Source organism: Schistocerca gregaria, chromosome X (assembly GCF_023897955.1).
Source record: "Schistocerca gregaria isolate iqSchGreg1 chromosome X, iqSchGreg1.2, whole genome shotgun sequence".
NCBI lineage: Eukaryota > Metazoa > Arthropoda > Insecta > Orthoptera > Acrididae > Schistocerca > Schistocerca gregaria.
In genome coordinates, this window is record NC_064931.1 from 797,497,837 (window position 1) to 797,514,255 (window position 16,419).

The following is a 16,419-nucleotide window of genomic DNA, read 5'->3' on the forward strand; positions in this document are numbered from 1 at the left end:
TTTAGTTAATTCTTTCTGGGTCACTTCTGACCGTTTTACAGGCTGGTTAAAGCGCAAAATTTAGAGTGCCAATTGCAACAGTGGTCACATTTATGTGATTCATTTGATTTCTCATGCTCACACTTCACATAAAAACGAGTTACACATAAAATATCCAAAGCTTGAATTGACACTGTGTACCGGAACCTGACAGCACCAAAATTAACAGAAAAAACAAAAAGCATAAAATTTGAGAACGCAGCCATGTTATTTGGGAAAATAATATGGGGTGTAGATATCTTCCAAAGAATTCGTTATATTCATACGTGAAAGCGCGATTACTGTGAGATTTCTGGACGAGCTTATACACTCCTGGAAATTGAAATAAGAACAGCGTGAATTCATTGTCCCAGGAAGGGAAACTTTATTGACACATTCCTGGGGTCAGATAGATCACATGATCACACTGACAGAACCACAGGCACATAGACACAGGCGACAGAGCATGCACAATGTCGGCACTAGTACAGTGTATATCTACCTTTCGCAGCAATGCACGCTGCTATTCTCCCATGGAGACGATCGTAGAGATGCTGGATGTAGTCCTGTGGAACGGCTTGCCATGCCATTTCCACCTGGCGCCTCAGTTGGACCAGCGTTCGTGCTGGACGTGCAGACCGCGTGAGACGACGCTTCATCCAGTCCCAAACATGCTCAATGTGGGACAGATCTGGAGATCTTGCTGGCCAGGGTAGTTGACTTACACCTTCTAGAGCACGTTGGGTGGCACGGGATACATGCGGACGTGCATTGTCCTGTTGGAACAGCAAGTTCCCTTGCCGGTCTAGGAATGGTAGAACGATGGGTTCGATGACGGTTTGGATGTACCATGCACTATTCAGTGTCCCCTCGACGATCACCAGAGGTGTACGGCCAGTGTAGGAGATCGCTCCCCACACCATGATGCCGGGTGTTGGCCCTGGGTGCCTCGGTCGTATGCAGTCCTGATAGTGGCGCTCACCTGCACGGCGCCAAACACGCATACGACTATCATTGGCACCAAGGCAGAAGCGACTCTCATCGCTGAAGACGACACGTCTCCATTCGTCCCTCCATTCACGCCTGTCGCGACACCACTGGAGGCGGGCTGCACGATGTTGGGGCGTGAGCGGAAGACGGCCTAACGGTGTGCGGGACCGTAGCCCAGCTTCATGGAGACGGTTGCGAATGGTCCTCGCCGATACCCCAGGAGCAACAGTGTCCCTAATTTGCTGGGAAGTAGCGGTGCGGTCCCCTACGGCACTGCGTAGGATCCTACGGTCTTGGCGTGCATCCGTGCGTCGCTGCGGTCCGGTCCCAGATCTACGGGCACGTGCACCTTCCGCCGACCACTGGCGACAACATCGATGTACTGTGGAGACGTCACGCCCCACGTGTTGAGCAATTCGGCGGTACGTCCACCCGGCCTCCCGCATGCCCACTATACGCCCTCGCTCAAAGTCCGTCAACTGCACATACGGTTCACGTCCACGCTGTCGCGGCATCCTACCATTGTTAAAGACTGCGATGGAGCTCCGTATGCCACGGCAAACTGGCTGACACTGACGGCGGCGGTGCACAAATGCTGCGCAGCTAGCGCCATTCGACGGCCAACACCGCGGTTGCTGGTGTGTCCGCTGTGCCGTGCGTGTGATCATTGCTTGTACAGCCCTCTCGCAGTGTCCGGAGCAAGTATGGTGGGTCTGACACACCGGTGTCAATGTGTTCTTTTTTCCATTTCCAGGAGTGTATTATACTGATACAGCGTTTAGTGGGAGCAATGCACGACGCTAGCATGGCAACTTATACTGATTGGGTACTAATAGCATGCACAGTAATGTATATTACCCGCCAAACCGAACTTTAGATCTGACCGGGTTCACTGCTGGGTTGTTTGGACATCTGAGAAAGAGAGAAACCGCGATTGTAACATGTCGACTCGAGTGTTTGTACAAGTTGGCGCAGGCGCTGTGACTGAGGCCTGTTGATCAGAGCCGACCGCTGTGGCCGAGCGGTTCTAGGCGCTTCAGTCCAGAATCGTGCAGCTGCTACGGTCACAGGTTCGAATCCTGCCTCGGGCATGGGTGTGTGTGATGTCCTTAGGTTAGTTAGGTTTAAGAAGTTCTAAGTCTAGGGGACTGATGACCTCAGATGTTAAGTCCCATAGTATTTAGAGCCATTTGAACAATTTTGTTGATCAGACCTCTGGCACTATATTGTTTAGTCGCCGCCGCGACAACGAGCGAGATGCGCTGAACGCGGTGGGCAGTTAACTGTAAGAGAGCTAGAGTTACTCAAGCTGAGCGTTGTCCGTTAAATTCGTTGCCGCTGCGATCGTCAACGAAGCCACGCTCCGTACTGTGCTGTCAGTGAAAATTATCTTTCCTTACGTGAATGATAATCCTGTAAAACAATAAGACTCTTGGATTTCTATAAAAATTTTGCTAACTTGCTTGAAACCACGATTATGCCTTTGCTGCAAACCATAAACCTGTGTGTGCTACTTCTTTCGGTAACAGACGAAAGAAAATAGATTTCCTAGACTGCAAATATTTCTTTGCAGTTTTCGTCGTCTTCTCCACTGGTACTTGCTCTCCTATCTGCTTCTCCTCATCCACAATGAATCTGACGGCGTTGGCAGCAAGATGTCATGACTGTTAAGAAAGACTTTCATGCTTGCACAACGAGGTGACAACGCGAAGGCCTTTCAGTGCCCCGTGGAGCGACCACGTGAATTCCTGTTACAACCATGGCCATAGATTGCTTCGTCCAGTAATACTGATCTTCGTAGGTGTGAACGGGACGTTTCGGAACTTTCCATATTCAGGAGAAGACACAATACTGACATTGTCACAGACTATGTCGGAAGATGTATATAAGTATAAAAAGATTTACACATCGGCCAAAAGAAGTGGGCACCTGGAGACAGTACTGTGCTGCGTTGTGCTGTGACGAAAAGGAAAAAGAGCTGGTCGAGAACTCGTCTGAAAATACAGCAATCGGAATGATTCGCCTCCGAGGAGAAGCGTTGTGTTTTGGTACTGCTGAAAACTATTTACTGAGAGGAAATATTAGAATATGTACACAATAATACTAAACATACATTATGTAATCAAAAGTACCCAGCTACCTTACTGAAAATGACTTACAAGTTCGTGGCACCCCCCATCGGTAATTCTGGAAATCAATATGGTGTGGGTCCACGCTTAGCCTTGATGACAGCTTCCACTCTCGCAGGCATACGTTCAATCATGTGCTCTAAGGATTCCTGGGGAATGGCAGCCTATTCTTGACGGTGTGCTGCACTGAGGAGAGGTATCTCGGTGAGACCTGGCACAAATTCGGCGTTCAAAAACATCCCAAAAGTGTTATATACGATGCAGGTCAGTCCGTTACAGGGTTGTTATTGTAGTGTAACCATTCCGCCACTGGACGTGCATTATGAACAGATGCTCGATCGCGTTGAAAGATGCAACGCCATTCCCGAATTGCTCTTTCTTCAGTGGGAAGTAGGAAGGTGCATAAAACGTCAATGTAGGCCTGTGCGGTGATAGTGCCACGAAATACAACAAGGGGGGCAAGCCCCCTCCATGAAAAACACGACCACACCATAACACCATCCCCTCCGAATTTTTTCCACGAACAATGCGAGACTGGAATAGAAGGGAGAGCCGATAGAGATCCTCAAGGTACCCTTCACCACACACTGTCAGGTGGCTTGCGGAGTATGGATGTAGATGTAGATGTACTGTTGACACTACACACGCTGGCAGATGATGTTCACCGAGCATTCGCCATACCCACACTCTGCCACTGGATCACCACATTGTGCATCGTGATTCATCACTACACACAACGTTTTTCCACTGTTCAATCGTACAATGTTTACGCTCCTTACACCAAGCGAAGCGTCGTTTGGCATTTACCGGCGTGATATGTGGCTTATGTGCAGCCGCTCGACAATGAAATCCAAGTTACCTCACCTTCCGCCTATCTGTAATAGAACTTGCAGTGGATCCTGATGCACTTTGGAATTCCTGTTTGATGGTCTGGAGAGATGTCTGGCTATTACAGAGTACGACCCTCTTCGTCGACATACGAGGTCGTCCTGTACGCTTTTGTGCTGTAAGTGTCCCTTCACGTTTCCACTTCACTGTTACATAGGAGACAGTCGACCTAGGGATGTTTCGCAATGTGGAAATCTCGCGTACAGACATCTACATCTACATCTACATGACTACTCTGCAATTCACATTTAAGTGCTTGGCAGAGGGTTCATCGAACCACAATCATACTATCTCTCTACTATTCCACTCCCGAACAGCGAGCGGGAAAAACGAACACCTAAACCTTTCTGTTCGAGCTCTGATTTCTCTTATTTTATTTTGATGATCATTCCTACCTATGTAGGTTGGGCTCAACAAAATATTTTCGCATTCGGAAGAGAAAGTTGGTGACTGAAATTTCGTAAAAAGGTCTCGCCGCGACGAAAAACGTCTATGCTGTAATGACTTCCATCCCAACTCGTGTATCATATCTGCCACACTCTCTCCCCTATAACGTGATAATACAAAACGAGCTGCCCTTTTTCGCACCCTTTCGATGTCCTCCGTCAATCCCACCTGGTAAGGATCCCACACCGCGCAGCAATATTCTAACAGAGGACGAACGAGTGTAGTGTAAGCTGTCTCTTTAGTGGACTTGTTGCATCTTCTAAGTGTCCTGCCAATGAAACGCAACCTTTGGCTCGCCTTCCCGACAATATTATCCATGTGGTCCTTCCAACTGAAGTTGTTCGTAATTTTAACACCCAGGTACTTAGTTGAATTGACAGCCTTGAGAATTGTACTATTTATCGAGTAATCGAATTTACAACTGATACTGGCCTTCGGATGACCTTACTAGACGGTAAATTACAGCATCATCTGCGAACAATCTAAGAGAACTGCTCAGATTGTCACCCAGGTCATTTATATAGATCAGGAACAGCAGAGGTCCCAGGACGCTTCCCTGGGAACACCTGATATCACTTCAGTTTTACTCGATGATTTGCCGTCTATTACTACGAACTGCGACCTTCCTGACAGGAAATCACGAATCCAGTCGCACAACTGAGACGATACCCCATAGGTCCGCAGCTTGACTAGAAGTCGCTTGTGAGGAACGGTGTCAAAAGCTTTCCGGAAATCTAGAAATACGGAATCAACTTGAGATCCCCTGTCGATAGCGGCCATTACTTCGTGCGAATAAAAAACTAGCTGCGTTGCACAAGAGTGATGTTTTCTAAAGCCATGCTGATTACGTGTCAATAGATCGTTCCCTTCGAGGTGATTCATAATGTTTGAATACAGTATATGCTACAAAACCCTACTGCAGACCGACGTCAATGATATAGGTCTGTAGTTAAATGGATTACTCCTTCTTGAACACTGGTGCGACCTGCGCAATTTTCCAATCTGTAGGTACAGATCTATCGGTGAGCGAGCGGTTGTATATGAGTGCTAAGTAGGGAGCTATAGTATCAGCGTAATCTGAAAGGAACCTAATCGGTATTGAATCTCAATGTAGACAAGTGTAATGTGATGCGAATACATAGAAAGATAGGTCCCTTATCAATTAGCTACAAAATAGCAGGTCAGCAACTGGAAGCAGTTAATTCCATAAATTATCTGGGAGTACTCATTAGGAGTGATTTAAAATGGAATGATCATATAAAGTTGATCGTCGGTAAAGCAGATGCCACACTTGAGATTCATTGGAAGAATCCTAAGGAAATGCAATCCGACAACAAAGGAAGTAGGTTACAGTACGCTTGTTCGCCCAATGCTTGAATACTGCTGAGCAGTGTGGGATCCGCACCAGGTAGGGTTGATAGAAGAGATAGAGAAGATCCAACGGAGAGCAGCGCGCTTCGTTACAGGATCATTTAGTAATTGCGAAAGCGTTACGGAGACGATAGATAAACTCCAGTGGAAGACTCTGCAGGAGAGACGCTCAGTAGCTCGGTACGGGCTTTTGTTAAAGTTTCGAGAACATACCTTCACCGAAGAGTCAAGCAGTATATTGCTCCCTCCTACGTATATCTTGCGAAGAGACCATGAGGATAAAATCAGAGAGATTAGAGCCCACACAGAAGCATACCGACAATCCTTCTTTCCACGTACAATACGAGACTGGAATAGAAGGGAGAACCGATAGAGGTACTCAGGGTACCCTCCGCCACACACCGTCAGGTGGCTTGCGGAGTATGGATGTAGGTGCAGGTGTAGATATACAATCTGGACCTGAAGACTTGCCCGTGTCAAGCGATTTGAGTTGCTTCGCAACCCCTAAGGTATCTACTTCTAAGAAACTCATGCTAGCAGATGTTCGTGTTTCAAATTCTGGAATATTCCATTCGTCTTCCCTGGTGAAGGAATTTCGGAAAACTGCGTTCAATAACTCCGCTTTAGCGGAACAGTCATCGATAACATTACCATCGGCACTGCGCAGCGAAGGTATAGACTGCGTCTTGCCGCTTGTGTACTTTACATACGACCAGAATTTCTTTGGATTTTCTACCAAATTTCGAGACAATGTTTCGTTGTGGAACCTATTAAAGGCATCTCGCATCGAAGTACGTGTCAAATTTCGCGCGTCTGTAAGTTTTAGCCCATCTTCGGGATTTCGTGTTCTTCTGAACTTCGCATGCTTTTTCCGTGTCCTCTGCAACAGCGTTCGGACCTTTTTTGTGTACCACGGGGGATCCGTTCCATCTCTTACCAATTTATGAGGTATGAATATCTCAATTGCTGTTGCTACTATATCTTTGAATTTGAGCCACATCTCGTCTACATTCGCATAGTCAGTTCGGAAGGAATGGAAATTGTCTTTTAGGAAGGCTTCTAGTGACACTTTATCCGCTTTTTTAAATAAAATTATTTTGCGTTTGTTTCTGATGGATTTGGAAGAAATGGTATTGAGCCTAGCTACAACGACCTTGTGATCACTAATCCCTGTATGAGTCATGATGCTCTATATCAGCTCTGGATTGTTTGTGGCTAAGAGGTCAAGTGTGTTTTCGCAACCATTTACAATTCGCGTGGGTTCGTGGGCTAACTGCTTGAAATAATTTTCGGAGAAAGCATTTAGGACAATCTCGGAAGACGTTTTCTGCCTACCACCGGTTTTGAACAAGTATTTTTGCCAACATACCGAGGGTAGGTTGAAGTCCCCACCAACTATAACCGTATGAGTGGGGTATTTATTTGTTACGAGACTCAAACTTTCTCTGAACTGTTCCGCAACTGTATCATCGGAGTCTGGGGGTCGGTAGAAGGAGCCAATTATTAACTTAATTCGGCCGTTAAGTATAACCTCCACCCATACCAATTCGCACGGAGTGTCTACTTCGACTTCACTACAAGATAAACCACTACTGACAGACACAAACACTCCACCACCAATTCTGCCTAATCTATCTTTCCTGAACACCGTCTGAGACTTCGTAAAAATTTCTGCAGAACTTATTTCAGGCTTTAGCCAGCTTTCTGTACCTATAACGATATCAGCTTCTGTGCTTTCTATTAGCGCTTGAAGCTCAAGGACTTTTCCAGCGCAACTACAACAATTTACAACTATAATTCCGACTGTTCCTTGATCCAAGCACGTCCTGTAATTGCCATGCACCCATTGACATTGCAGCCCACCCCGTACTTTCCCGAGGCCTTCTAACCTAAAAAACCGCCCAGTCCACGCCACACAGCCTCCGCTACCCGTGTAGCCGCCAGCTGAGTGTAGTGAACTCCTGACCTATACAGCGGAACCCGAAACCCCACCACCATATGGCGCAAGTCAAGGAATCTGCAGCCAACACGGTCGCAAAACCGTCTGAGCCTCTGATTCAGACCCTCCACCCGGCTCTGCACCAAGGGTCCGCAGTCGGTTCTGTCAACGATGCTGCAGATGGTGAGCTCTGCCTTCATCTCGTAAGCAATACCGGCAGCCTTCACCAAATCAGATAGCCGCTGGAATCCAGAGAGAATTTCCTCAGATCCAAAGCGACACACGTCATTAGTGCCGACATGTGCCACCACCTGCAGCTGGCTGCACCCTGTGCTCTTCATGGCATCCGGAAGGACCCTTTCCACATCAGGAATGACTCCTCCCGCAATGCACACGGAGTGCACACTGGATTTCTTCCCCTCCTTAGCCGCTGTATCCCTAAGGGGCCCCACTACGCGCTTAACATTGGAGCTCCCAACTAACAGTAAGCCCACCCTCTGCGATTGCCCGGACCTTGAAGGCTGAGAATGATCCTCTGAAACAGGGCAGGCAGCTGCATCTGGCTCAGCCAGAGACAGTGCCTGAAACCGGTTTGTCAGACGCACCGGGGAGGCTTTCTGATCAGCCTCCGGGGACGCCTTTCGCTGCCTGCCACGCCTTGGAACGACCTCCCAATCAACCACAGGCGAGGGCTCAGCCCCACTGCGGGCAGCAACCGGTGCAACCACAGCGGCAGACCGATCTGGGGACAGACGGGACGAGGTTGACATCCCCGTGATACCCAAGTACGGCTGCCCACAGTGGTGCCCATTGGCAACAGCCTCAAGCTGCGCGACCGAAGTCAGCGCCGATTGCAGCTGTGAGGGAAGGGATGCCAAGTCAGCCCTCATCCGAACATAGCAATCGTAGTCCCTGTCCATTCTAATCGATGTTGAACAACAGTTACTGAAACACGAGTCCGTGCCTAGATAACGCAAGCGAAACACGCAAAGAATGTATCAACTAACCTGTACAAATGCCTAACGACTGCGCTACAATCTGCTGAATTTACGATTACAGTAACTAAAACTTGAAATTGCACCTCCTATACGAAACTCACACGCAATTTAAATAAGAATCTACCAAGTAAACACTAAAGAGCGCTGCTACCACTGTCAAATACTATAATACTCCCGAAATATATGAATTAAACAATGCAAGTACCCAAAAACACGCAAAGAAATGAATTAAACTATCTAACAAATAAGTAAGCTAGGGTTATACGACTTGCTGCTGCAGCTGCTTATCCAACGGCGGCAGGGAGCACAATGGCTGTGACCAACCGACATATGACACAAGTGACACGCAATCACCTCACGTCGTTCGAAGTCCGTGAGTTCCGCGGAGCGCCCCATTGTGCTCTCTCACGATGCCTAATGACTATTGAGGTCGCTGATATGGAGTACCTGGCAGTAGGTGGTAGCACAATGCACCTAATATGAAAAATACGTGTTTTTGGGGGTGTTCGGACACTTTTGATCTCATAGTGTAAGTGATTAGTTCTTGCTTCTCCACGGCAGTGGCCGGCCGATGTGACCGAGCGGTGCTAGGCGCTTCAGTCTGGAACCTCGCGACCAGTACGGTCGCAGGTTCGAATCCTACATCGGGCATGGATGTGTATGATGTCCTTAGGTTAGTTAGGTTTAAGTAGTTCTAAGTTCTAGGGGACTGATGACCTCAGATGTTAAGTCCCATAGTGCTCAGAGCCATTTGAACCATTTTCACGGCGGTGTAACTCAAAGCAATAAAATATTATGCTCAAAATAGTTTCTGCAAAGGAGGACGTGCTCAAACTGTTTATTAACTATGGCACAGCCAATAGAAAATAACACCGAATACATCATTCTTATTGAACACGAAAAAGCTTTCGAGAGCGTAAACGGGGTAAATCAATTTCAACTCTTACAAGGAGAAGGTCTGACATGTTAGTCACCGATCTTGATCAATTTTTACAATGACGTTCTATACTGAAAATAAAAACACAAGTGTTTCCGCTTGTTTCTAGACACTCTAGTTTTCAAAAATCGATGTCAAAGTTGATGACAGAAAATCGTTTTTACAGTGCTATTCATCGAAACATCGTCTAAAAAACATATTTTATTAATGTAATATCGAGTCCAAAGTTAATACTACTCGAACTGTTGACATTTTTGCGTTTTCATGCTGTAATGTGGGTACGTGTCATTGTTTACGTCTATCGGAGCGAGAAGCGCTCGAGTATTCCGACTGACAAACCACTGGACCGAATTTAATTCTTGGACATCTTTTCTTTTTCATTGGACGTTTCTTCGGTGTATTTGATAATAGTCTGATAATCAGATTAGTCCTGTCTGCCTTTTTTATAATAAAACAGCAGGAGCTATGATTAATAATCAAACGAGTATAAATAAAGTATTAAGAGTTCCTTTCAATGTGGAACATGACGCGCTACAATAGGACTTTTGCAGTGACGATGCATAATCGATCTACACCGACAAAAAGAGACCATCGAAATGTACCTCTCTTTATCAACAGTGTGACATTTACTTTATCAGACAGGAAAAGAATTTTATCGCACGACTTCAAAATCACGAGACATCACAGCAGAGGAGATAATTACAACATAGGGCGGATGTTACCCAAATTCATTCGTTGGTCCATAACCAGTGTCCGCTCCTATCTTTCGAAATATGGCTCAAATGGCTCTGAGCACTATGGGACTTAAACGTCTGAGGTCATCAGTCCCCTAGAACTTAGAACTACTTAAACGTAACTAACCTAAGGACATCGCACACATCCATGCCCGAAGGAGGATTCGAACCTGACACCGTAGTGGTCTCGCGGTTCCAGACAGAAGCGCCTAGAACCGCTCGCCCACACTGGCCAGCTCTTTCGAAATGTGCTGTTATAGGATTGGTACACATGCAAACTGATATGAGCTATGGCCGGATTTAGCAACGTGTAATCAGATATGTTTTCCACGAAAAATGTACCGGGAAATATGTCAATGCGGAGATATTTCGTTCGTGTATAGTGCATGGTGCAACATAATTTAAGGTTTTTCCCATTTTCTATGAGAAGTTTCACCCCACAGTTTGTGAGAACGCCCACGAATACACTACCAGTTAGGATTACGCAATAATATACTATAGGTATATTTTTGTACTCTGTACCACGATAATACTAACTGTAATATCTAATTATTTTATTATTAACCCCGTCTTCTGATCTTTACTTCAAAAAAAATGCAAAGGAAAGTATTCCAGTTGTCATAATATTATCAGGTATATCGAAAAAAGTATCGAATGAAAAACAGCGACGAGCAAGAATCGAATACGGATGAGCGGTATGATAGTTTACTGCCCCTTGTCCACATTCCCTTCTTTTGCCACAAGCTTTACTTTTTTTTTTGTTTCTCTTTTTACAAGCTCCGAAGGCTGAGTAATCGAAGCACCGTCGGCGGTGGTCGATACGGAGACAGGCAGGCGTCGCTGTCCATCAGACTTTGATATCTGTGGCGGAGGGAGAGGGGGGACAGTGAAGGGTCGGCAAGGGATGCGGATCACACACGGTCGTTCCCTGACACGACTCCATAAGATGCAGGCCAAAGGCCGAATGATCCGCACCCCCTCAGCATCCACAGAAGCAAGGTAGGCTGCTACGCAATTTGCATCAGCAGGAGAGAGGCTTTACGCACGAGGGGTGACAGGGGTATTTCATATGGGAAACATCAGCATCCTAGGTACGACGTGCCTTACACTGCAGCACCTGAGCATCGGCACGAGGAGCAGACGGCCCAGAATGCGCCTTCAGATTTCACGGGGGAAAATTGCTCTCGAATAAACTCAAATCTGGCTGTGCATTACCACGTGAATTAGCACCAGGTGGAACGAGATCTGTTAACCTCAATTTATGTCGCTGTTCAAGGGAATTTTTGAGAACATTAACCTGCTTTGGACCACTGACATGTTCGTGATCTCTCCCATTAGATGTTGTTGTTGTGGTCTTCAGCCCTCAGACTTGTTTGATGTAGATCTCCATGCTACTCTATCCTGTGAAAGCTTCTTCATCTCCCAGTACCTTCTGCAACCTACATCCTTCTGAATCTGCTTGGTGTATGCATCTCTTGGTCTCCCTCTACCATTTTTACCCTCCACACTGCCCTCCAATACTAAATTGGTGATCCCTTGATGCCTCAGAACATGCCCTACCAACCGATCCCTTCTTCTAGTCAAGTTGTGCCACAAACTTCTCTTTTCCCCAAGCCTATTCAACACCTACTCATTAGTTATGTGATCTACCCAACTAATCTTCAGATTTCTTCTGTAACACCATATTTCGAAACCTTCTATTCTCTTCTTGTCCAAACTATTTATCGTCCATGTTTCACTTTCATGCATGGCTACAGTCCATACAAACACTTTCAGAAAGAACTTCCTGACACTTAAATCTATACTCGATGTCAACAAATTTCGCTTCTTCAGAAACGCTTTCCTTTCCATTGCCAGTCTACATTTTATATCCTCTCTACTTCGACCATCATCAGTTATTTTGCTCCCCAAATAGCAAAACTCCTTTACTACTTTATGTGTCTCATTTCCTAATCTAATACCCTCAGCATCACCCGACTTAATTCGACTACATTCCATTATCCTCGTTTTGCTTTTGATGATGTTCATCTTATACCCTCCTTTCAAGACACTGTCAATTCCGTTCAACTGCTCTTCCAAGTCCTTTGCTGTCTCTGGCAGAATTACAATGTCATCGGCGAACCTCAAAGTTTTTATTTCTTCTCCATGGATTTTAATACCTACTCCGAATTTTTCTTTTGTTTCCTTCAAAGCTTGCTCAATATACAGATTGAATACCATCTGGGAGAGGCTACAACCCTGTATGAGTTCCTTTCCAACCACTGCTTCCCTTTCATGCCCCTCGACTCTTAAAACTGCCATCTGCTTTTGTACAAATTGTAAAGAGCCCTTCGCTCCCTGCATTTTACACCTGCCACCTTCAGAATTTGAAAGAGAGTATTCCAGTCAACATTCCCATTAGATAAGGAGCACGAACCCACTTGACCACTACAAGTAACATGGGCCTAATAACAACCAATCTGAAGATGAGACAGGATGTTCTGTTTAATGTACATCTCACGGAAATTCTACCAGTACAGCACTGAAGACAGTGTCGACTCAACCAGCGTTTCCATCGAATGTCCTTAACATCGCCAAAAATAATCATGACATCTTTAAGATACTGATCATCTACGTCAGCAGCATGTTGAAAACTCACACATTGGTATATTCAACATCAGAGTTAGCAAGGTGGACAACACTAACAGATCCATCCCTATGCAGGGAATTCTGCAGCTCGTGGTCCAGTGGCTAGCGTTGACTCTAGATCACGGGGTCCCAGGTTCGTTTCCCGGCCGTGTTGGGAGTTTCTCCGCCCTGGGACTGGGTGTTTGTGTTCTCCTCATCACTTCATAAACATTCATGAAAGTGGCGGGATTTGACTGAGTTAATATTGGAATTTGTACTGGCTCTGCCGGCCGGGGTGGCAGAGCGGTTCTAGGCGCTACAGTCTCGAACCGCGCGACCGCTACGGTCGCAGGTTCGAATCCTGCCTCGGGTATGGATGTGTGTGATGTCCTTAGGTTAGTTAGGTTTAAGTAGTTCTAAGTTCTAGGGGACTGATAACCTCAGAAGTTAAGTCTCATAGTTCTCAGAGCCATTTGAACCATTTTGTACTGGCGCTGATAACCGCGCAGTTGAGCGCCACATACACCAAACATCATTATCATATGCTGAATGAAACCTGACTGCCGTGTTCAAGTAACAACCAGTCTATTTGGGGCGGGGAGGTCAATGGATTTTTCAAAAAGGCATAATGCGCAGTGTCAAAACATGAGATGGGAACCAGATCGGAAGTATTACCGATCATTTCCATTAATAAATCATGCATTTAGAGGGAACTTGGGTGCATTTTATAGGTGGATTTATCAACCTAAAATCTGACTGTATCTGTACGTCGAATCATCCTGACGCCATAGACTAGTGGACGAATCTGCGATCAAACAGAACACCACTAAAGGAGAGACAAGGACAATTCTTTGATTCAAGTAGACTCACAAATGAACATACATCACATCATGATCTAACTGATACACTCGTAATGTTACATCAGATAAGGGGTGAATACGTCCGACTGCTATCACTGCTCAAGTGGAAATGTCGTTTCGATCGCCGATCACGCTCTGCCAGAAGTGTAGAATGTCGAGAACCCTAGATAAAATATGAAAACACAAAAAGCTAGTAATTCGGGCATTATAAATATTGGACCCCATTTTATATTAATGAAATGTTTGTTATTAGAAGATCTTTCCATGTATTGCATTGAAAATACGATTTTTCGTCAACCTTGTCGATTTTTCAGAAACTAGAGAGTGTCTAGCAAAGAGTCCAAAAATATGTCTCTTTATTTTCAGTACAGAACGTACTTGCAAAGCTTGATTAAAATTGATGAACCACATGTCTCCCAGAACACTGAATAAGAATAATAGAAAATATGTACAACGAAATGGATATCAGAAATGTAGATGAAACGACACTAGCTGATATAGACCAAAGTATTTAACAGGGGTGACCACAGTCATCCACACTGTAGCCGTTTTATATTGATATTATTAATGAATGGCATAAGAAAATGCTTCGACGTTTCGGAATTAACATCACCCTAAATACATTACTCTTTGCGGTTGACCAAGTGATTTCGAGGACCCAGAAGACAATATACAATTAAGGCTACTCACTAAAAGTTTCGAAGCAGTATGGCTAGTCTCTTTTCATTCGACAATGTGTTATTATGCAATTCAGCTACATCTTTGATAAGCAAATTAGAGAGTTTGGTAGAACAGTTAAGTAAATACCAATTAAATCCAATCCTAAAATCAGAGTGACTGCAGAAATGGGTGTTTATTTCCCATTGCAACTCAACAACAGTGATTGCCTCTTCTTTGTCAATCAAGCGCCCTCCGCTAAAAAAAAAAAAAAAAAAAAAAAAAAAAAAAAAAAAAAAAAAAAAAAAAAAAAAAAAAAAAAAAACTTCAAATGGCTCTCAGCACTGTGGGACTTAACATCTATGGTCATATGGTCATCAGTCGCCTAAAAACTTAGATCTACTTAAACCTAACTAACCTAAGGACAGCACACAATACCCAGTCATCACGAGGCAGAGAAAATCCCTGACCCCGCGGGGAATCGAACCCGGGTACCCGGGCGCAGCTAAAAAACGGGAGAAATGTTCTTAACTCTTTGGCTGCTACGTACTGTACGCATTCAGTGCACTACTCGGTTAATGCTACTTCCTGCGCTGAGAGACGGCTGTGAAATACTTATCGTCCTATTTTAAGAAAAAAAATTTAGTGAATTAAACTGATTTGAGCACATCTTACTCTACTATATCTTTGATAGATAAAGGAAAGAATTTGTTTCCGTTATTCATCACAGTTGCTGTCCAGCAGAGAATTAAGTGAGGCACTAAATTAAATTTTAAAGAGTCTGAAGAGGAAAGAAGGATTATGTATACTTTGCATAAGGCTGATTTTCTCTCATACATTGCTGTGTATGAATTGTAGATAAGATATCTAAATTTTATTTAAAACTGAGAGCAGAAAGGTAACTCATTTCGTTTTAAGATTTTCATTTTTAGATCCGGTGAACGGTCACGTGCTGCAGCAGAGTTCCATCCGTGCACAACAGAAATTGTGTGGTCATAACCAACATCATATTTCATAAACGGTTCAAGTTATGGAAACGAGGATTTTTGCAAGTAATAGCATGCAAAAAGCACGAATGTTGTATGATAAATACTCGAAACTCTTTGTTCACTGAGATATAGTTGTAAATCACCCACAGCAGTGAGAGGGTCGGCGGAACAGAATGCGTAAACATGTCAGTAGCACTTACTGAAATCACAGAGGCTGCGTTTAAACACTTCCTCGGTATCTGGGGAGTGTTGGAGCACAACTGGTTATCTCGTCCACAGCACGACTGTTTCTTGAGCCATTCTTAAGAAGGACTTTTCAAGGGATGTAAACATCTTGAAATCTTTCTAAAAGACATGGAAATTACCAGGAAATAATTGCTACACGATTCGGCCACCATCTTGGCGTCTAGACTTACGTTTTTACTTATATTTGTTTTCCCAAGCTAGAAAACAGCGAGTCAATGGAACCAAAAATAAGACTTTCAGATTGTCTGGGGTATTGTGGAGTAAATTTTTTCGCTTAAAGTATTTGCAAATGGGGCATTACTACACTTGACTGGGATGGCATTTTCCCTACGTTGGTGGGAGTACAGTAGCGTCAGCTTAATTTTTTCATTGGCAGGTTACAAAAGGTACCTTTTGTGATTGGCATTTGCTACTTCAGGTGCGGGAAACGTTCGCAGAATAGGCTCTCAACCCTTTAGAACTTTCAGTTTTGCCCTCAGCACCGTCACTTCAGGTTTTACTCTTAGCAGAATCACTTCGGGTTCGGTAGGTGCCATGACGTACTTCTGTCAGGACGCTTCAGGTGCAGACTTCGGTCAGCAGTCTTCTGGGCCAGGCCTTGTGCAAGAA